The sequence below is a fragment of the Panulirus ornatus genome, chromosome 63 (assembly GCF_036320965.1).
Source record: "Panulirus ornatus isolate Po-2019 chromosome 63, ASM3632096v1, whole genome shotgun sequence".
Classification (NCBI taxonomy): Eukaryota; Metazoa; Arthropoda; class Malacostraca; order Decapoda; family Palinuridae; genus Panulirus; species Panulirus ornatus.
The window spans coordinates 27,501,918-27,527,151 of record NC_092286.1 but is presented as its reverse complement, the minus strand read 5'-3'; the positions used below and the strand labels follow the sequence as shown (position 1 = coordinate 27,527,151).

At 39.1% G+C, this 25,234-nt stretch overlaps 1 protein-coding gene and 1 long non-coding RNA gene across 2 annotated transcripts in view; one reads left to right on the top strand and one right to left on the bottom strand.

The window, feature by feature from the left end:
• Window positions 1–25,234, top strand: part of LOC139745978 (uncharacterized) — a 190,255-nt gene that overhangs the window by 27,413 nt on the left and 137,608 nt on the right.
• On the bottom strand, window positions 9,533–15,441 carry LOC139745981 (uncharacterized). Its single transcript, XR_011712037.1, has 2 exons — window positions 15,250–15,441; window positions 9,533–9,706 (listed from the first exon to the last, which is right to left on the bottom strand). It is a non-coding gene; the product is annotated as an uncharacterized lncRNA (long non-coding RNA).

Genomic DNA, 25,234 nt, shown 5'->3' with positions numbered 1-25,234 from the left:
AGCTTAACGTAACCTAAAATGTGGTTGGCATATAAATAAAATGTAAGTAAATATACGAATCGCTGGCATAAAAATGAAACGTAAGTAAATATATAATCTAATGGCATATAAATAAAACGTAAATAAACGTACAAGTCGATCGCTTATAAGTAAAACGTAAACAATGTACAAGTGAATGGTATATAAATAAAACGAAAGTAAATGTACAAGTCGATATATATAGAGTAACGTATTCCAACTTCTTAAACCACCCAAAAATTCATAACGTGTTTGTAGAAAATGTTAAACTTTTTTTGGCGTAACAATGACTAATTTTTACCATTTTCTGTGATTATCATTTCAAGATTAACGTAACCTAACCCGTCAATGGCATGTAAATTAAACGCAAGTAAATGTACATTTCCTTACGTTTTATTTATATGCCAGTGACTCGTACAAGTCGATGGCTTATAAATAGAAAGCAAGTTAATATACAATTCGATGGCATATAAATAAACCGTAAGTACATGTATAAGTTGATGGCATATAAATATAACGTAAGTAAATGTAGAAGACGATAGCTTATAAATAAATAGTAAGTAAATGTACATGTCGATGGTATATAAATAAAACGAAAGTAAATGTACAAGTCGATGTCATATGAATAAAACGTAAGTAAATGTAGAGTCGCTGGCATATAAATGGAACGTACGTAAATATACAAGTCGATGGCATACAAATAAAACGAAAGTAAATGTACAAATCGATGGCATATAAATAAAACGTAAGTATATGTACGAGTCGCTGGCATATAAACAAAACGTAAGAAAATGTACATTTACTTACTGTTTATTTATATGCCATCTAGTTATACAAGTCAATGGCTTATATATAAAATGTAAGTAAATGTACGAGTCGATGGCATATAAATAAAACGTAAGTAAATGTACAAGGCAATGTATGTAGAGTAACGTATCCCAACTTCTCAAACCCTAAAGAATTCCTAACATTTGTTTCTTACCCTTAAAAATTTTACCATTTTCTACAATGACTAATTTTTACCATTTTCTGTGATTATCATTTCAAGCCTAACGTAACCTAACCTGTCGATGGCATACAAATAAAATGTAAGTAAAATTACAATTCGTTGTCATATAAATAAATCGTAAGTAAATGTACAGGTCGATGGCTTATAAATAGATTTTAAGTAAATGTACATGTCGACGGTATGTTAATAAAAGGTAAGTAAATGTAAAAGTCGATATATATATATATATATATATATATATATATATATATATATATAGAGAGAGAGAGAGAGAGAGAGAGAGAGAGAGAGAGAGAGAGAGAGAGAGTAACGTATCCAAACTTCTTAAACACTAAAAAATTCCTAACATGTGTTTGTTAACCCTTAAAAGTTTACCATTGTATACAATGAATAACTTACCATTTTCTGTGATTATGATTTCAAGCCCAACGTCACCTAGACTATCGATCGCACATGAATAAAATGTAAGTAAATGTACGAGTCGCTGGTATAAAAATAAAACGTAAGTGAATGTATAATTCGATGGCATATAAATAAAACTTATGGAAATTTACAAGTCGATGGCTTATAAAAACGAAAGTGAATGTACAAGTATATATATATAGAGTAGCGTATCCCAACTTCTTAAACCCTAAAAAATTCACATGTTTCTTACCACTAAAAATTTTAGCATTTTCAACAATTACTATTTTCTACCATTTTCTGTGATTATCAATTCAAACCTAACGTAACCTAACCTGTCGATGGCATGTAAATAAAACGTATGTACAAGACATATGTATAGAGTAACGTATTCCAACTTCTTAAACACTAGATAATTCATAACGTGTTTGTAGAAAATGGTAAACTTTTTAGGTGTAACAATGAATAATTTCTACCATTTTGTGATCATTATTTCAAGCCTAACATATCCTAACCTGTCGATGGCAAATAAATCAAACATAAGTAAATGTACAAGTCGATGGTATAAAAATAAAACGTAAGTGAATGTATAATTCGATGGCATATAAAAAAAACCTAAGTAAATTTACAAGACGATTGTTTATAGATAAAACGTAAGTAGTCGTACAAGTCAATGGCAAATAAATCAAACGTAAATAAATGTAAAAGTCAATATATATATATATATATATATATATATATATATAGAGAGAGAGAGAGAGAGAGAGAGAGAGAGAGAGAGAGAGAGAGAGAGAAACATATCCCAACTTTTTAAACCCTAAAATATTCATAACATGTATCTGTTACCCCTAAAATGTTTACCATTTTCTACAAGGACTAATTTTCACCATTTTCTATGATTATCATTTCAAGCCTTACGTAACCTAACCTGTCGATGGCATATAAGTAGAACGTAAGTAGATGTACAAGTCGATGACGTATATAAAACATATGTATATGTAAAAGTCGATGGCATATAAGTAGAACTTAAGTAAATGTACAAGTCGAAATATGTAGAGTAACGTATCCCAAACATAGCATATGACATCAAAACCCTCGAGTTATTGTCAAGTTCTATCAGAGACACTGGGCGTGTATTTTGCAACCGTATCGCCAAATCCCTTACCTTACAAGAACACTCAAATCGTTGCACGGTAATTACAAAGTAGACCCAGTCACTTTTACCCAGATCAAATCATACACTTACTGGTAACTATTACGTTCAACGGTGTCTAATTTCTCCTAAAATCCCTTTAAGTTGCCCCAGGTACCTCGGACATTAGTTTTCAATTTCTGACATTCCTGATAACACCATTAAATGTATTACCGCGCTCTTCACACCACAAGACAACTAAAGGCAAGCTAAAGAAGTTTGTCGCACCCAGACTTAAGGTAAAAAAGTTCTTCGCAGCCAGACATTTTAATGAAAGAGTTGAAACATATGACGTTGGACATCACAGGAGCTTTTCACCAGGAGTCGTTCAAAGTGGTGGAACCATCTTATGAGTTGTCAATGCTTATTGCCAAAGCAAAGAAGGCTCACTTTATTGAAGACTTGAAATCATTCTTGTAGTCATGCAAATATTGTGCTTAGCGGCGCAGAGCCACAAAAAGTTACCCAAGATTTCACTTTTTGGTAACACATTGAAGCGTTGCGTTGATGAACTTTTAGACATTACAAAACGAATCATGATACAGATAATCCCACTGTTTTGGAACACAGTACGATGAAACCACTGATGCTGATCAAAGCTTTCAACTGCTTGTTTATCCTCGATTAGAGGATGGAGTTGCGAAATACGAAATGATTTTCTCGAAAGCACTGGAGACCACATGAAAAGCTTCCGGTATCAATGAAAGTCTTTTTTTCAGGAGAATTACATTTCGTGGGAAACGATTGTCGGAGTCTGCAATGACTGTGCACGATGCTTATGTCTCGCTCGGATTCATAGAATTGTTCAAAGAAATGAATGGATCCGTAACTGGGACTCTTGCATCATCCACAGAGGAGCACTTGCTGCCAAGACTCTACAGAAAACATAAGTAATTCAACTTCCTAATGACCTACACAATTTGTTGAATTTGGCAATAAAAGTTGTTTATTTTGTAAAGAGCTCTTTATATACTTTGCATCTCTGCACAGATGTTGGACCTCATCACAAAGCTCTCCCGTTTCCACATGGATGTCATCTGACCTTCAAAATGATATATGCAGGGTCGGCTCTATGAACGCAAGAGAGAGAGCAATTCTTTTCAATAAAGCCATAAACAAGTAGAACTGTAAGACGCATTTACAGGAGAAAAGTTTTAGTTTTCACGAGCGTACCTTGTGCACATTTCTGGGTATCAACAACCTCAATCTACAAGTTAGAAACGCAATTATCATAGCGTATTATGCAATCAAAAGTTTCAAGGAGAAAACTGCTTCGGAAACATCTGGACCTTTTCATAGTCTCTAGAAACTCCAAACAAATTTCAATGACTTCCTCACGCTTCAAACAAAAATGCATGTAGGTTTTTTTAAAATCCATTTTCCTGAGCAAAGAAGTTACGATTTATTTTTTTTTTCTTTTTTTTTACTTACAACACACAACAACCTACCAACGTTAAAGACTCCTGAACTTGTTGCTTCCCTTCCCAACAACCACTCACTCCACACTAAAAATCTTACCAATCATCCTGACATCCCCGCTTCCCTAAGCTCTATCACAAATCCAACGTCCCTGGCCACCACCAGCACTACTGCAAAGCTTTCCTCAATTTCCCTAAAATTCTACATTCTTTACCACGACTCCCATCACCTCCCAGACCATCACTTACTCCAGGTCCCCACATATCAATTCCTCTCCTCCTTCCTCCCCCACACTGAAGCTGGTCTTCCTGGAGGACCTCCAGAATCAGACCGTTAACTCATACGATAACTTCTCCATCAATACACTTTCCAACATTGAAATTCAATACCTCGACGAAGACACTTCCCGTCAAACCCCAGACCGTCCTCGACCCATGACCAGACAACTCGTCAAAAATAATCACAATCGAATGAAATTGGGTTATCTAGGCAAACTTAAATCATTTGATTTTTTCCAAAAATAAGATACCTAAAATATTGCAATCCAACGTGTTCGGCTACTACAATAACCACCGCCTGACCGCTAATCTCCTTGAACACGTAAAAGCAGACCAGACATTGTCTTCAGCAGTGGGGCAGCAATTACCTTCAATTTCTATCTCACAGGTCTCTATGGGGTTCCGATTACATTCCCTTCTACCTTCAACTCTCATCTAATAACCTCATTATCATTACAAGAAGTCCCACTGGGACACTTTCAGAAACTCACTAATCACACATACGCGAAAAATTGTCATTATCAATCCGTCACATTCACAGACACAGAGATAGAGCACATACATCAGCAAATCATATGCAGCTGTCAACAGTCTCCAAATCACACTCTCCCCAAGATACTACTCCTTCCCTTCTACCAAAACCAAGTCTTCTCTGGTGCTACCGTCGATGATTTGACCAAAACTGACACCGATTAGGCCTATCACACTGGGATCTCACTACCCTAAGCAGCCACATAATGAACAACCTCAGAGCAACCACATAATGAACAGCCTTAGACAGAGCCTAAGAATTCAGTAATCACCACAGCAGAGAAAAAAACACAATCTCAAGACTTGTAGAAGCAAATCCATTAATTCAAAAGTACACCCAAAACAGACGTCAACAGGCTAAAAAAAATAGCACTTAACATCAAAACCTTCAAGACACTCAACATCTTTTAGAAACATTGGAAGGGTATTTATCAACCACATCCCCAACACTCAGATAGTTGCACAGTACATACAAAGTAGACCCAACCACTTTGACCCAGTCAAGTCATACACTTATCCTTCCTCACAGAAGACCACTTATTCCCAACTATTACGTTTAATGTCAAATTTCTCCTACTTAAAAATCCCTTTAACTAGCCCAGGTTGTCTCGAGCATTGGTTATCAATTCCTCACACATATTCCTGACAACAATATTAAAGTCATTACCGCGAAATTCAAACCACAAAGCAACCAAAGGCCAGCTAAAGAAGTTCTTTAGAGCCAGACAGAATTGAAACATGACTGTGGACACCACGGCAGCTTTTCACCAGGAATCGTTCAAAGTGGTGGAAGCATCTTACGAGTTGTCACTGCTTATTGCCAAAGCAAAGGCGGCGGCTCACTATTGAAGAGATTAATGAAATCATGCTCGAGACCTACAAATATTGTGCTTGGCGCAGATCCACAAAAAGTTATCCAAGATGTCACTTTCTGGTAACACTGAAGCGTCGCGTTGATGAACTTCTAGATGACAAAGTACAAATTATACAAATGAGAATCCCAGCGCTTTGGAACAGTACAACAAAACCACTGATGCTGACCAAAGCTTTCAACTGCTTGTTTATCCTACATTAGAGGATGAAGGAGCTGTGAAAGAATCTTTCTCTGGAAAGCACTGGAGACCACGTGAAAAGCTTCTAGTATCTTTGAAAGTTCCCCAAGAAAATTATCTTCCATGGGAAACGTATGTCGGAGTGTCCAATGACTGTGCCCTAACAATGCTTGTCTCTCGTTGGGGATTCATAGAATTGGTCAAAGAAAAGAATGGAGCCATAAATGGGACTCTTGCCTCATCCACAGATGAGCACTTGCTGGTAAAACCCTTTAAGAAAACATGTAATTCATCTTTCAAGATGACCTACGCAATTCATTGAATTGGTTAATAGAAGTTGATTATTTTGTGAAGATGTTTATATTCTGGCCTCTTTGCAGCTCTCTGCACAGATTTAGTTGCTGATCATAAAATTCTCCTGCTTCCACATGGAAGCCCGCTGGCCTTGAAAAGGAATCGTGTCGAGTTGGCTCTATGAACGTGGCAAATATGAAAAGCAACTCTTCCCAATAAAGCCAGAAACAAGATCTGTATGACGCATTTACAAGCGAAAAGATTTAGTTTTCACTAGCGTACCTTGTACATATTTCCGAGACTATCAACAAACTCAATTTACAATTACAAGAAAGGCAATCATTGTGCATTATGATGTAATCAGATGTCTCAAGGAGGAGAAAACTCTGTTTTGGAAACGGCAGAACATTTTCATAGTCTCATCTCAAGGAACTCCATGCTGACAGGAAAGATCATGATCAGTATGGTCTGGACACAAAGAAAAAATCTATCTCATCTGGATTCCGTTGCCGAGGAATCTATGCGCCATTTTCCATATCTTTGTGTTGGAAATTGGCGTGGTATCCATTTAACATTGATGTGGGGTAGTTAACGAATCCTGTGCAAGAAGCAGCCATCGAATTTATGAGAGTGCAAATGATAAGTTTGAAACCATGAGTATGGAAGAGCTCTGGGTCAAATAACTCCCAGTCTACCCAAAACTTGGCGAGGGAGCACTTCGTTTCAGGATTTTCTCTTCTATTTATCTCTGCCAAGTTGGCTTTTCAACTCTCATTGTACTGGACACAAAACAGCGTAATCTAACGAATCTTAGAAAACTACTTGCGTAGTGCTCTTTTATCCCTGAAACCTATAATTTCTGAAAGAATGGCAGCAGCATCCACCTCGCTGAATGCACAAGATTCAAATCATCCTTTAATTCCAGTATGGTAATAGTTGAATATTAGATTCGACAGTTTTAATTCGTTTGCATATGATTTGTTTGTTCTAATGGGTTTACAAGATTTAACGTGTTTTTGGTTTCTATGATATTGGGTGTAATTTGGCTTTGGCTCACCTAAGTGTTGGCCAAAATGAATACTTATACACTTGATACATGTTATGTTTTGACATTATTTCTATCTAATTTGTCTTCATCCATGCTCACGAGATACAAAGCTACATAAATTACGAACTAGCTGATCCTCAATACTAAAACACAACACAAAATGTCAAATTCTTCAAAAGAAATGGGGGCGGGGGGGTGAGCGAGTATTTCGTGAAAGCCAACAGGCGAGAGTCATGAAAGCTTGAGAAACACTGATCCAAGTGTATCAGACGATAAAACTAAACTTATCCAAGAAAAAAAAATCGCCAAGGAAACCTGCAACGAAAATTTCGTTCATTTACTGTAACAACTGCCCGGCAGCGATGACCGAACTCGGAAAATCTTCACTATTTGTTAATGGACCGAATACATAAACGCCTATCGGTAGAGCATTAGGAGAAAATAATATTTATGAGAGTCAGTCATGCAAACCAACAATACAGAACTTACTAACACTTATGCCTATTACGTCCTGCTTTGTAAATCTAACTTCTGAAATGCAGATATGTTAAGGATGAGCAGAGATAATACACTAATTCAATTTACGATGAACAAGGAACATTATGATCCGAGTTACCCACCGTGAACTTGCCGTAGCCCGGGAGGATGGTACCACCTGCTACATTACTACGCAATCCTCCACTATATATAAGAGTCAAGTGGCAGATTACCTCTAGGACGACTACTAGTATCATCCTAATACCCAAACAACCAACTACCCTTTATATCTACGAGATGTTATGCTAAACCTTTTGAGAGTATGGTCCTCTGTCGTCATTTAGAGAACGAGAGATCCATTCTACAATGAACCTTTAACCATCCAAGACACCATAAGAATTAATGTAAACACTAGATAATAGTAAAAACTGTTACATCTTGCTGGATATCATGGCGGCTATATAAACAATATACCATCACAAGGACTTTTCCGAGGTTAGTTAAAAGAAAAAAGATATGGCAGAAAGGAAAATAAAAGTAAACCATCGGGGGATGTCCTGTCTATGGTAAACGCGCAGTCGGATATGTGGCAGTCACGACGAGTTACCGATTCAATCAATTCCTCCTCCATGTTGCATCATTCACAATAAGTTTGTTAGTGGTTCCTTCGTTATGGGTAGGAAATTGTTACAATAGGTTTGGTTAGGTTTGATAATCGTTAATAGTCTTACTAACGGTAATCTTTAGGTAACGCTTGGCTAACGTTAGACTTCGTAACGTTGACTAAATTGTGTTTGGTCTTGTTTTGGGTCGTTAGACTTCGTAATGTTAAGTTAGTCTGGGATTGATTACGTTTCGAGTTACGTTAGGTTAAGGTAGGACGGTGGTGTGTCAGTTTATATATTTATAATCCAGTATTTCCCTATTTCTAAAGCCCAACCACCCCACCCACTGTGTGGAACTCAAAGGTCTTGTACACTTTTTATTTTACGTCATTTCCGTATTTAAACAAGACGAACTGCTCCGGATTATAATACTGCGATGTTTCTCCCAGAAATAACGATGACAATAATAGTTAAAAAAAAAAAAAAATAATAGCATAAACGAAGTTCCTACATACAATTTTAACAAGACATCAAAAATGAAAAATAAAGGCACAACGCGACTCAAATACTTAATACGTCCTGCGCTGTATGACAAGTGAAGCAGCAGCGGTGTGGCGCTTCCCTCATGCAGTGTGTGGCAGCGAGGAGGTAATGGAAGGAAGAGAAAAGCAGGATTTTGTTACTGTACATGAAAACCGATGTGTTGTGTTCAATGGTTTGCTATATCTTATCGCGCTTACTGTTACTTTCACTTTCAGAACGAAAAAGGCTTCCAAGCTCTTACATCAATGGACAGGACAATTTCTGCTGTGTAAATGGAGTTTTTACGCCTAAATCACAAACAAATATCACACCAAGTGAAAATCTTCTACTAATTGTATTTTGGTGTGAAGATGGGAGACGAAGATGGGCAACGCACGTTGTTAGGTTACATTATCTGTGAATAACCATAATGCGTTCATGGATAACTGCATTATTTTTCTTTGGTCGTTACATAAATGTATATATTAGGAAATGGTAACGTTTCCAGTCAACTTATGCACTGCGCAAAATAATGACGTCCTACATGACTTTGAAAGCCAGATCTGAATGCAGCAAGTCTGGATCGATCAGAAATTTTTTAGAAAAACATTAGCGTAAATACCCAAATGACCAGACAACCAGCTACAGAAAGACTAGTGGAGGAAATCAACACCGAAACACTAAAATCAAGTAAAAATTTTATCAACTCCTTCATGGATAAGCGGAAAAAAATAAACGTTTCCCAGAATACATGAAGGATCTCACCTGGACGTGGGCGAGATTCTAGCATGATGAATCAACAGAAATGTCCGAGTATTACGGACGACCCTCACACGAAAATATTATACACAAAACATACCTGAAAAATGAGAGAAAAATATATCAGAATTAAGAAAAATATACAATTTCTTGTTTAGTTGTATTGTAAAGGTTCAAGAAAAACCTGTGAAACTTTATAAGGAAACTAAGCTATAATAATGGCGTTAATGTTAACCTACTTGCTGAAATAGGCATCTTCAAAATTATGAAACTAGATAATCCCATACACATATAACCTTAAATACCTTTTGGATGTGGTGGTACAAAGACACGGATAACATTCCATTATACGACCGAACGTTAACAATTCTTACTTAAAGTCGTAACATATTCGTCCAACTCCGAGTGGCACGTATGAACGATCATTATCGTAATATTCCTCACACCATATAAACTCAGAACTTATCTAAATATTTACCACAGTGTACATGATATTTACGTAGATAGTTCGAGCCCAACGTGTCCACACATCACTGACCTGCCACATCCTGCAACGAACACGAGTCCTGGTACTGGCAGATGTAATACCAGCACAAACATTACTCTCACTTAGGCTGTTGTCTGTACATATTCTCTGCACACTTCCACACGATCAGATGTTTCCCACAGCATCCCAGTTTGAATATACTTCTCGACAAACACAGAGATCAACACACACCGCGACCCGCTCGTCCAGCTGACGTTAACCCTACTTCTATCTGGAGTACCGGCAGCGGTGGTGGCATTATGGGAGACTTCAGCTGCACCAATTATCGGCCACAATGCTTTGTTTACATTTGCTGGGCGACAACGACTGCTCTTAACTACCTCTTATCGTCAAGGTACAATTACACGGTAGTAGGTCAAACTTTTTCTTTTTATTCATAAATGAGATAAACTAAAGAGCAAAATTAACAAACGACAGTTCTCCAGGACTCAGGTAAATAAGACAATCTTCCATCAGTACAATATTGATGACGCCTGAACTAGCCCGCCCACCGACTGGTGCTTCGATACGGAGGATGAACCAATAGCAAGACCTCACAATAACGTATCTCTTATTTGTACACTTCATTATTGGCGAATCCATATGTATGATTACAGCATCACATGCACTTGTGAAATTAAGAGAAACTGGGTTGTTTTTACGAGGTTATATATTCCTTGTAGTAGTAAATTCTGACGTTAGCCATTCTTTTTTTTTTTTTTTTTTGCCAATGTCCAGCTGTGAAACCCGGCCTGACAGTGTCGGGTTCGCACCGTCAACATTTCAACAACGACGAGTCATTAACCCAGGTGCAATCCGTGCTTCGGGTTCCCTGCTGGACCCAGCTAATAATTTTGCTTAAGGTTTATCCAAGATCCCATTATGAACCTTACTTCAGGTTCACTAATGAACCTTGCCGCGAACTTTACTTCAGGTTCACCCAAGATCCCACCATGAACCTTCAGATTCAGATTTGCTTCGAACTTTGTTTTAGGTTCACCCTAGATCGTGCCATGAACCTCGTTTCAGATGCACTGAATAATAACAAAGACTTTCTAAGTAAAGTCAAGACTCATGAGCCCTGTATCTGATCCTCATAGTTCCTCATATTCCTCTCGATGCAAAGATAACCATATACACCGTCCCTGTCCTTAAGAAAGGACCAGACACCTGGACCATGCCAGATCACAAGCACCAGAGACGATACCCCTCAAGGTGATGCTCAGACAACAAGGAGCGACATAACTACGAACACAGTAATGACACACGTAATCACGTTACCAAGGTTACTGGGAGGAATGGAAAGCTGCAGGTGTGGTGTGGGCACTATGAACAGACATACCGCACTCTACTACCACACTCAGCACTGACATGGAGAGTGTCCAGGGGAATATCTATCAGAAGTAACCGAAAAAGATAAGAGAGCGAGACACATTCGCATGGGAAACTGCAGAAGTTGGTGTCAGAGTTTGGGAGAGTGTATGAAAGGAGAAACGTGAGAGTAAATGTGGATAAAAGCATGGTTATTCAGGTTTAGCAGTACAAAGAGACAGGTTACCTGAAGTGCGAGTTTCAATTGGAAAAAAAGGAGAAAGTGGGGTGTTTTAGATACCTGGGACAGCGAATGGAACCTTAGAAGTGGAGATGAGTTACAAGGTGTGTGAGTGGGTGAATGTTCTGGGAACACCGAGCAAAGTGTGGAAAGCGAAGCGACCTTTGGGAAGGTGAAAATGGGTATCCTTGAAGGTATAGTAGCTCCCAATGCCTAAAAACAGATGATAGGAAAGCTATAAAGGACCTTTAATGCTAACTGGAACCTCAGAGTACGATATTGCTGCGTAATGAATGTAGGTGGCGTTGGCTGGCGCCTAAGTTTTCGTCTGCACGTATACAAAGTACACGTTTTAGAAATACAGTTTTGCCATGACCATAACTCGTCTTTCATAATTTTACTCTTTTTTTTTTTGCTTTGTCGCTGTCTCCCGCGTTTGCGAGGTAGCGCAAGGAAACAGACGAAAGAAAATGGCCCAACCCACCCCCATACACATGTATATACATACGTCCACACACGCAAATATACATACCTACACAGCTATCCATGGTTTACCCCAGACGCTTCACATGCCTTGATTCAATCCACTGACAGCACGTCAACCCCGGTATACCACATCGCTCCAATTCACTCTATTCCTTGCCCTCCTTTCACCCTCCTGCATGTTCAGGCCCCGATCACACAAAATCTTTTTCACTCCATCTTTCCACCTCCAATTTGGTCTCCCTCTTCTCCTCGTTCCCTCCACCTCCGACACATATATCCTCTTGGTCAATCTTTCCTCACTCATTCTCTCCATGTGCCCAAACCATTTCAAAACACCCTCTTCTGCTCTCTCAAACACACTCTTTATATTACCACACATCTCTTACCCAATTATTACTTACTCGATCAAACCACCTCACACCAAATATTGTCCTCAAACATCTCATTTCCAGCACATCCACCCTCCTCCGCATAACTCTAGCCCACGCCTTGCAACCATATAACATTGTTGGAAACACTCTTCCTTCAAACATACCCATTTTTGCTTTCCGAGATAACGTTCTTGACTTCCACACATTCTTCATCGCTCCCAGAACTTTTGCCCTCTCCCCCACCCAATGATTCACTTCCGCTTCCATGGTTCCATCCGCTGCCAGATCCACTCCAAGATATCTAAAACACTTCACTTCCTCCAGTTTTTCTCCATTCAAACTTACCTCCCAACTGACTTGTCCCTCAACCCTACTGTACCTAATAACCTTACTCTTATTCACATTTACTCTCAGCTTTCTTCTTTCACACACTTTACCAAAGTCAGTCACCAGCTTCTGCAGTTTCTCACACGAATCAGCCACCAGCGCTGTATCATCAGCGAACAACAACTGACTCACTTCCCAAGCTCTCTCATCCACAACAGACTGCATACTTGACCCTCTTTCCAAAACTCTTGCATTCACCTCCCTAACAACCCCATCCATAAACAAATTAAACAACCATGGAGACATCACACACCCCTGCCGCAAACCTACATTCACTGAGAACCAATCACTTTCCTCTCTTCCTACACGTACACATGCCTTACATTCTTAGTAAAAACTTTCCACTGTTTCTAACAACTTGCCTCCCACACCATATATTCTTAATACCTTCCACAGAGCATCTCTATCAACTCTATCATATGCCTTCTCCAGATCCATAAATGCTACATACAAATCCTTTTGCTTTTCTAAGTATTTCTCACATACATTCTTCAAAGCAAACACCTGATCCACACATCCTCTACCACTTCTGAAACCACACTGCTCTTCCCCAATCTGATGCTCTGTACAAGCATTCGCCCTCTCAATCAATACCCCCCCATATAATTTCACAGGAATACTCAACAAGCTTATATCTCTGTAATTTGAGCACTCACTTTTATCCACTTTGCCTTTGTACAATGGCACTATGCATGCATTCTGCCAATTCTCAGGCACTTCACCATGTTCCATACATACATTAATTATCCTTACCAACCAATCAACAACACAGTCACCCACTTTCATTATAAATTCCACTGCAATACCATCCATACTCTCCACCTTGCCAGATTTCATCTTCAGAAAGCTTTCACTACCTCTTCTCTCTTAACCAAACCATTCTCCCTGACCCTCTCACTTTGCACACCACCCCGACCAAAACACCCTATATCTGCCACTCTATCATCTAACACACTCAACAAACCTTCAAAATACTCACTCCATCTCCTTCTCACTTCATAACTAACTGTTATCAAAACCCTTCTTGCCCCCTTCACCGATGTTCCCATTTGTTCTCTTGTCTTACACACAATATTCATCACCTTCCAAAACATCTTTTTATTCTCCATAAAGTTTAATGATATTCTCACCACAACTCTAATTTGCCCCCCTTTTCAACCCTTGCAGCTTCCTCTTGACCTCCTGCCACTGTCCTTTATACATTTCCCAGTCACTTGCACTCCTTCCTTGAAAGTATCGTCCAAAAGACTCTCTTTTCTCTCACTAACAACTTTAATAATGCATCCCACCATTAACTACACTTTCTAATCTGCCCACCTTTCACATGCCACATGCCTCTCTTGGACATGTCATCACTGCTCCCGTAAATCCATCCCATTCCTTACCCACTCCCCTCATGTCATTTGCTCTCATCTTTTGCCATTCTGTACTCAGTCTTTCGTGGTACTAACATCCCTCTATAATACATATAAGAAAAAATACAACCTGCCTAACCTCAAGCTTCTCATACCTTGCGGCATCTATTATTGATGAAATTTAATCATCCATACATGTACTCCTCTTCCTGCACCATAATTTGTTTGGTTTGTCTGTCGAGATATAAGAACTTGACCCTGTGTGGGACAGATCTCATATGTAATAACTTGATCCCTGAATCTGTGTATACATCTTAACTCATACAACTTATTTGTACAACTCATATTCAGTAAAATTATGACACATGGCGGCAGTCAGTGAAACACATTAAGAAAATTATACCTTTCTAGACATCACAGTTTCATTCAGTTGATATACTGACATAGAAATCTCTCTCGATAAAATCTGTACAAGTGTTAGTTGAATGTGTCAAGATGATCACTTTCCAAATATGCTCGGCAAAATAACATGATAAAGTGAGAGTTGCTGCTGGCTTTGCCCCAACTGTTGGTCTACTAGGATGAGTCTCACTCAACCATTATACAAACTTCAAGTATTCGTTTGTATCTCACGTTTTCCCTCTACTTCAAATCCTAGCCCACTTTATGAGAATCTTACATTGACGGTGTTGAAGATGCTCAACTTAAAATGCCACAGTAAATGAACTTTATATATTATACAGAATCCAATGGTAACAATTTCGTTATTCTATAATGTAGAAAACGTGATTCCGTATTGTTAAATTTGACATCATTCCATACCAGAGTGTAAGATCTCTTGTATGTGTACATCTATGGAAAATCTTACAATGCTGTCAATTGTACCAATGATCCATGAAGTACAATTTGACCATTTAAATACATGATTATCCAACCTTCGTCACAAAGCCATCATGACAGACTCACTTCCTGTATGACACCAAATAAGAACATTCCAAAATGGAATGTGAATCAATTGTGAGCGTCTTAATCTTCCTAATTTCCCCATAACAATGCAAAGTGGAAATGGTGTTGTTCTTCATCATAACCGTGTCATGTACATGATCTACAACATCATACATACACACATCCTCATATACACTGACTCACATTATTAAGAGAAACGGTAATATCATATGAATATCATTAACATAAAATCTTACATGATAGCAAGAAAATATTTCAAGTACGTCGATAGAGAAATGTTATGTGAGCCGTATGTAAGGTTCAGGTTTGTTTACGTTGACCAACAACATGACATGTCTGGATCAGGAGTAGGAGGTCCACATTGTCTACCACCACCACCAGCAAGTACTTCTTATTGTCTCATGTCTGGCTCAGGAGTAGGAGGTCAACATTGTCTACCACCACCACCACCACCAGCAAGTATTTCTTATTGTCCACCAGCAAGTATTTCTTATTGTCTCCTACTACAACCACCAGCAAGTACTTCTTATTGTAAGATCACTCATGTCTGACACAGGATAGCTTCTTCATGGAAACTTTTAATGTAAGCATTACAGTAGGTACAAATGGTAAGCATTACAGTAGGTACAAATGGTAAGCATTACAGTAGGTACAAATGGTAAGCATTACAGTAGGTACAAATGGTTATGTAAGCATTAAAGTAGGTACAAATGGTTATGTTAGCATTCAATTAGGTACAAAAGGTTATGTTAGCATTACAGTAGGTACAAATGGTTATGTAAGCATTACAGGAACTACAAATGGTTATGTAAGCATTACAGTATGCACAAATGGTAAGCATTACAGTCGATACAAATGGTTATGTAAGCATTACAGTAGGTACAAATGGTTATGTAAGCATTACAGTAGGTACAAATGGTTATGGAAGCATTACAGTAGGTACAAATGGTTATGTAAGCATTACAGTAGGTACAAATGGTTATGTAAGCATTACAGTAGGTACAAATAGTAAGCATTACATTAAGTACAAATGGTTATGTAAGCATTACAGTAGGTACTAATGGTAAGCATTACAGTCCGTACAAATGGTTATGTAAGCATTACAGTATGTAAAAATGGTAAGCATTACAGTCGGTACAAATGGTAATGTTAGCATTACAGTAGGTACAAATGGTAAGTATTACAGTAGGTACAAATGGTAAGCATTACAGTCCGTACAAATGTTTATGTTAGCATTACAGTAGGTACAAATGGTTATGTTAGCATTACAGTAGGTACAAATGGTAAGCATTACAGTAGGTACAAATGGTAAGCATTACAGTAGGTACAAATGTTATGCATTACAGTAGGTACAAATGGTAAGCATTACAGTTGGTACAAATGGTAAGCATTACAAAAGGTACAAATGGTTATGTAAGCATTACAGTAGGTACTAATGGTAAGCATTACAGTCGGTACAAATGGTTATGTTAGCATTACAGCAGGTACAAATGGTAAGTATTATAGTAGGTACAAATGGTAAGCATTACAGTCTGTACAAATGGTTATGTAAGCATTACAGAAGGTACAAATGGTAAGTATTACACTAGGTATAAATGGTTATGAAAGCATTACAGTAGGTACAAATGGTAAGCATTACAGTAGGTACAAAGGGTAAGTATTACAGTAGGTACAAATGGTTATGTAAGCATTACAGTCGGTACAAATGGTAAGCATTACAGTAGGTACAAATGGTTATGTTAGCATTACTGTACGTACAGATGGTAAGCATTACAGTAAGTACAAATGGTAAGTATTACCGTAGGTACAAATGGTAAGCATTACAGTCCGTACAAATGATTATGTTAGCATTACAGTTGGTACAAATGGTTATGTAAGCATTACAGTAGGTACAAATGTTAAGCATTACAGTAGGTACAAATGGTAAGCATTACAGAAGGTACAAATGGTAAGCATTACAGTTGGTACAAATGGTTATGTGCCCAAACCATTTCAAAACACCTTCTTCTGCTCTCTCAACCACGCTATTTTTATTTCCACACATCTCTCTTGCCATTACATTACTTACTCGATCAAACCACCTCACACCACATATTGTCCTCAAACATTTCATTTCCAGCACATCCACCCTCCTGCACACAACTCTATCCATAGCCCACGCCCCGCAACCATACAACATTGTTGGAAACACTATTCCTTCAAACATAGCCCATTTTGCTTTCGGAGATAATGTTCTCGACTTCCACACATTCTTCAAGGCTTCCAGCATTTTCGCCCCCTCCCCCACCCTGTGATTCACTTCCGCTTCCATATATACATATATATATATATATATATATATATATATATATATATATATATATATATATATATATATTTTTTTTTTTTTTGCTTTTGTCGCTGTCTCCCGCGTTTGCGAGGTAGCACAAGGAAACAGACGAAAGAAATGGCCCAACCCACCCCCATACACATGTATATACATACGTCCACACACGCAAATATACATACCTACACAGCTTTCCATGGTTTACCCCAGACGCTTCACATGCCTTGATTCAATCCACTGACAGCACGTCAACCCCGGTATACCACATCGCTCCAATTCACTCTATTCCTTGCCCTCCTTTCACCCTCCTGCATGTTCAGGCCCCGATCACACAAAATCTTTTTCACTCCATCTTTCCACCTCCAATTTGGTCTCCCTCTTCTCCTCGTTCCCTCCACCTCCGACACATATATATATATATATATATATATATATATATATATATATATATATATATATATTTTTTTTTTTGTCGCTGTCTCCCGCATTTGCGAGGTAGCGCAAGGAAACAGACGAAAGAAATGGCCCAACCCACCCCCATACACATGTATATACATACGTCCACACACGCAAATATACATACCTATACAGCTTTCCATGGTTTACCCCAGACGCTTCACATGCTCTGATTCAATCCACTGACAGCACGTCAGCCCCGGTATACCACATTGATCCAATTCACTCTATTCCTTGCCCTCCTTTCAACCTCCAGCATGTTCAGGCCCCGATCACACAAAATCTTTATCACTCCATCTTTCCACCTCCAATTTGGTCTCCCACTTCTCCTCGATCCCTCCACCTCCGACACATATATCCTCTTGGTCAGTCTTTCCTCACTCATTCTCTCCATGTGCCCAAACCATTTCAAAACACCCTCTTCTGCTCTCTCAACCACGCTCTTTTTATTTCCACACATCTCTCTTACCCTTACGTTACTTACTCGATCAAACCACCTCACACCACACATTGTCCTCAAACATTTCATTTCCAGCACATCCATCCTCCTGCGCACAACTCTATCCATAGCCCATGCCTCGCAACCACACAACATTGTTGGAACCACTATTCCTTCAAACATACCCATTTTTGCTTTCCGAGATAATGTTCTCGACTTCCACACATTCTTCAAGGCTCCCAGGATTTTCGCCCCCTCCCCCATCCTATGATCCACTTCCGCTTCCATGGTTCCATCCGCTGCCAGATCCAACATATATATATATATATTTCTTTTTTTTTCTTTTAAACTATCCGCCATTTCCCGCATTAGCGAGGTAGCGTTAAGAACAGAGGACTGGGCCTTTGTGGAATATCCTCACCTGGCCCCCTCTGTTCCTTCTTTTGGAAAATTAAAAAAAAAGAAAAAAAAAAACGAGAGGGGAGGATTTCCAGCCTCCTCCTCCCTCCCTTTTAGTCGCATTCTACGACACGCAGGGAATAAGTGGGAAGTATTCTTCATCCCCTATCCCCAGGGATAATATATATATATATATATATATATATATATATATATATATATATATATATATATATATATATATATATATATATACATATCCCTGGGGATAGGGGAGAAAGAATATTTCCCACGTATTCCCTGCGTGTCGTAGAAGGCGACTAAAAGGGAAGGGAGCGGGGGGCTGGAAATCCTCCCCTCTCGTTTTTTTTTTTTAATTTTCCAAAACAAGGAACAGAGAAGGGGGCCAGGTGAAGATATTCCCTCAAAGGCCCAGTCCTCTGTTCTTAACGCTACCTCGCTATCGCGGGAAATGGCGAATAGTATGAAAACATATGTACATAATTCATACTTACTGTCAGTGGAATATATATTTATTTTATTTAATCATTTTGCTTTGTCGCTGTCTCCCACATCTACGAGGTAGCGCAAGGAAACAGACAAAAGAAATGGCCCAACCCACCCCCATACACATGTATATACATACACGTCCACACACGCAAATATACATACCTATACATCTCAATGTACACATATATATACACACATAGACACATACATATATACCCATGCACACAATTCACACTGTCAGCCTTTATTCATTCCCATCGCCACCCCGCCACATATGAAATACCATCCCACCCCCTCATGTGTGCAAGGTAGCGCTAGGAAAAGACAACAAAGGCCCCATTCGTTCACACTCAGTCGCTAGCTGTCATGCAATAATGCCCGAAACCACAGCTCCCTTTCCACATCCAGGCCCCACACAACTTTCCATGGTTTACCCCAGATGCTTCACATACCCTGATTCAATCCACTGACAGCACGTCAACCCCGATATACCACATCGATTCAATTCACTCTATTCCTTGCCCGCCTTTCACCCTCCTGCATGTACAGGCCCCGATCACTCAAAATCTTTTTTAATCCATCTTTCCACCTCCAATTTGGTCTCCCACTTCTCCTTGTTCCCTTCACCTCCGACACATATATCCTCTTGGTCAATCTTTTCTCACTCATTCTCTCCATGTGCCCAAACCATTTCAAAACACCCTCTTCTGCTCTCTCAACCACGCTCTTTTTATTTCCACACATCTCTCTTACCCTTACATTACTTACTCAATCAAACCACCTCACACCACACATTGTCCTCAAACATCTCATTTCCAGCACATCCACCCTCCTGTGCACAACTTTATCCATAGCCCACGCCTCGCAACCATACAACATTGTTGGAACCACTTTTCCTTCAAACATAGCCATTTTTGCTTTCCGATATAATGTTCTCGACTTCCACACATTCTTCAAGGCTCCCAGGATTTTCGCCCCCTCCCCCACCCTATGATTCACTTCCGCTTCCATGTTTCCATCCGCTGCCAGATCCTCTCTCAGATATCTAAAACACTTTACTCCCTCCAGTTTTTCTCCATTCAAACTTACCTCCCAATTGACTTGACCCTCAACCCTACTGTACCTAATAACCTTGCTCTTATTCACATTTATATATATATATATATATATATATATATATATATATATATATATATATATATATATATATATATATATACATATATTTTTGTATTTTTTTTATTATACTTTGTCGCTGTCTCCCGCGTTTGCGAGGTAGCGCAAGGAAACAGACGAAAGAAATGGCCCAACCCCCCCCCATACACATGTACGCACTTTATTTACCTCCTTCCAGAACATCTTTTTATTCTCCCTAAAATTTAATGATACTCTCTCACCCCAACTCTCATTTGCCCTCTTTTTCACCTCTTGCACCTTTCTCTTGACCTCCTGTCTCTTTCTTTTATACATCTCCCACTCAATTGCATTTTTTCCCTGCAAAAATCGTCCAAATGCCTCTCTCTTCTCTTTCACTAATAATCTTACTTCTTCATCCCACCACTCACTACCCTTTCTAATTAACCCACCTCCCACTCTTTTCATGCCACAAGCATCTTTTGCGCAATCCATCACTGATTCCCTAAATACATCCCATTCCTCCCCCACTCCCCTTACTTCCATTGTTCTCACCTTTTTCCATTCTGTACTCAGTCTCTCCTGGTACTTCCTCACACAAGTGTCCTTCCCAAGATCACTTACTCTCACCACCCTCTTCACCCCAACATATATATATATATATATATATATATATATATATATATATATATATATATATATATATATATATATATTTAATATATGTTTAATTTGTTTATGGATGGGGTTGTTAGGGAGGTAAATGCAAGAGTTTTGGAAAGAGGGGCAAGTATGAAGTCTGTTGGGGATGAGAGAGCTTGGGAAGTGAGTCAGTTGTTGTTCGCTGATGATACAGCGCTGGTGGCTGATTCATGTGAGAAACTGCAGAAGCTGGTGACTGAGTTTGGTAAAGTGTGTGGAAGAAGAAAGTTAAGAGTAAATGTGAATAAGAGCAAGGTTATTAGGTACAGTAGGGTTGAGGGTCAAGTCAATTGGGAGGTGAGTTTGAATGGAGAAAAACTGGAGGAAGTGAAGTGTTTTAGATATCTGGGAGTGGATCTGGCAGCGGATGGAACCATGGAAGCAGAAGTGGATCATAGGGTGGGGGAGGGGGCGAAAATCCTGGGGGCCTTGAAGAATGTGTGGAAGTCGAGAACATTATCTCGGAAAGCAAAAATGGGTATGTTTGAAGGAATAGTGGTTCCAACAATGTTGTATGGTTGCGAGGCGTGGGCTATGGATAGAGTTGTGCGCAGGAGGATGGATGTGCTGGAAATGAGATGTTTGAGGACAATGTGTGGTGTGAGGTGGTTTGATCGAGTGAGTAACGTAAGGGTAAGAGAGATGTGTGGAAATAAAAAGAGCATGGTTGAGAGAGCAGAAGAGGGTGTTTTGAAGTGGTTTGGGCACATGGAGAGGATGAGTGAGGAAAGATTGACCAAGAGGATATATGTGTCGGAGGTGGAGGGAGCAAGGAGAAGAGGGAGACCAAATTGGAGGTGGAAAGATGGAGTGAAAAAGATTTTGTGTGATCGGGGTCTGAACATGCAGGAGGGTGAAAGGAGGGTAAGGAATCGAGTGAATTGGAGCGATGTGGTATACCGGGGTTGACGTGCTGTCAGTGGATTGAATCAAGGCATGTGAAGCGTCTGGGGTAAACCATGGAAAGCTGTGTAGGTATGTATATTTGCGTGTGTGGACGTATGTATATACATGTGTATGGGGGGGGGGGTTGGGCCATTTCTTTCGTCTGTTTCCTTGCGCTACCTCGCAAACGCGGGAGACAGCGACAAAGTATAAAAAAAAGAAAAAAAAAAAAATATATATATATATATATATATATATATATATATATATATATATATATATATATATATATATATATATATATATTATATATATATTTAGGGTCAAGTCAATTGGGAGGTGAGTTTGAATGGAGAAAAACTGGAGGAAGTGAAGTGTTTTAGATATCTGGGAGTGGATCTGGCAGCGGATGGAACCATGGAAGTGGAAGTGGATCATAGGGTGGGGGAGGGGGCGAAAATTCTGGGAGCCTTGAAGAATGTGTGGAAGTCGAAAACATTATCTCAGAAAGCAAAAATGGGTATGTTTGAAGGAGTAGTGGTTCCAACAATGTTGTATGGTTGCGAGGCGTGGGCTATGGATAGAGTTGTGCGCAGGAGGATGGATGTGCTGGAAATGAGATGTTTGAGGACAATGTGTGGTGTGAGGTGGTTTGATCGAGTAAGTAACGTAAGGGTAAGAGAGATGTTTGGAAATAAAAAGAGCGTGGTTGAGAGAGCAGAAGAGGGTGTTTTGAAATGTTTTGGGCACATGGAGAGAATGAGTGAGGAAAGATTGACCAAGAGGATATATGTGTCGGAGGTGGAGGGAACGAGGAGAAGAGGGAGACCAAATTGGAGGTGGAAAGATGGAGTGAAAAAGATTTTGTGTGATCGGGGCCTGAACATGCAGGAGGGTGAAAGGAGGGCAAGGAATAGAGTGAATTGGAGCGATGTGGTATACCGGGGTTGACGTGCTGTCAGTGGATTGAATCAAGGCATGTGAAGCGTCTGGGGTAAACCATGGAAAGCTGTGTAGGTATGTATATTTGCGTGTGTGGACGTATGTATATACATGTGTATGGGGGTGGGTTGGGCCATTTCTTTCGTCTGTTTCCTTGCGCTACCTCGCAAACGCGGGAGACAGCGAGAAAGCAAAAAAAAAAAAAAAATATATATATATATATATATATATATATATATATATATATATATATATATATATATATATATATATATATATATTATAAAGCTACAGTGACAACACAGCACTACCTCTCACCTACATGTATACCAAATCTTTCACTCAACTCTCTATTCACTCTTACACATACATGTATTCGCCCTATAGAAGGGTTTCACACCATCCAGCAGTTGTCCCCCTACCCCATGTATCCTTGACACATCCCATAAAGCATTCTTCTTAACTCTTACAAGAGCTGCATATAATTTCTTACCTTTTGCTTGATACTTTTCCATGTCATCTTCACCACAAAAATCTATCCACACAACCCCTACCTTTCCCTTGTTCTATACTTATTCTGCATTCAGTCACGTCCATCTCTCGATCAATCAACATTTTTGTACAGACTTTTCCTGGTATACTTAACAGTCTTATTCCCCTATAATTTGTACTTAAATCCTTAGCACCACATTCTTAGCACCTTTTTCTTTGAAGAAAGGAACAGTAATAGCTTTCGCCCAATGCTCAGGCACAACCTTGTTTCCATGACAAACTACAGATGTATCTACCTTATCACACATTCTCACAGTTTCTCCTCCATACTTCAGCATTTATCATAATCCCATCCATTCCATGTCTCTTTCCTACCTTCAGCCTCATTATCACCCTTTGTACCTCCCTTTATACTATAGGCCCTTGCACTTGTATCCTCTTCTTTCTATCCTCCATACCCAAGCATGTAACAACAGCTGCCTCATCTTCCACAAGAACAGTTCTTCAAAAGACTCTTTCTGTCTTCCTTTCAAATCCTCCTTTTTATTCTGCAACTCCCCTTCCTTACTTATGACATAAATGTTTCTGCTCTTCATCACTTCTTCCCTTCTTCATCTCTTTCCATTACAATTTCTTATATTTTCTAAACTTTTTACTGTACTTTTCTCCAAAATTTTCATCTACTCTTATCAGTTTCTTAACATCTGCTTTCACATCTTACATTCTTCTCTCCTCCTTTGCTGAACTTCCACTGGTATATTCTTTCAAGCAATCTACCATATGTTTTTTCTTCTCGTCCAGAGCATTTCTAATCTCTTTTATCCACCATGCATGTCCCTTTTTATCCTCATATCATAATCTTTTTCCAACTACTAATTCTACAGCCATTAACAGACCTCATTCACACATTACTGTGTCCCTAAATCTACTGGACTTCCATCTATACTCTCAGTCACTCTCCTTTCATACTCCTTCCATTCTTTCTTACACCATGTCTCCACTTCTCCCTGATCATCACCCCAAGAACAACAAAATGGTCAGTCTCCAAAAAGTTCTCTCATAACTGTACCATCTAGCTTGGCCTTTCTCAATCTTTCATCCACTGCCACATAATCAACCAAACCTTTTCACTCTTCTCTTCCATCATTTCTGAACCATGTATACCTGTGGATCATCTTGTGCTGAATAAAGGTATTTGCAGGAATAAACCCTTCTAAGCACAGACATCCACATGATAACTTCCATTCTTATTTACTCCAGGGACTCCCTATTTACCAAATATTTTGCCAATTTCATCACATCCCACCTCTGCATTCATATCACCCATCACAACCACCTTTCTCTCCATCTCATGCCATTTATACAGTCATTCTAATTTCTTTAGAAACACTTCATTTCATCATTCCCTAACACAGCCTTTATATTCACTATTGCACATACGCATGACCATGCATACTTCACTTTTCCAATCTTTCCTTTTACCCACACTATTCATGCCCCATTCTGTCCATCCTTTGCAACATTCTCCCACATTCTTATGACAGCAGAATTGCACATCCTTATTTCCTTTTTCCCAAATAGTTTTCATTTATTCCCTTCTGTAACGCTTCTTCCATGCCCTCCCATAACTTGCATTCATCATTTACATTTTCACTCCATGCACCCTGCCTAAGGATATGGGTATCCCCAATCCCAGCACA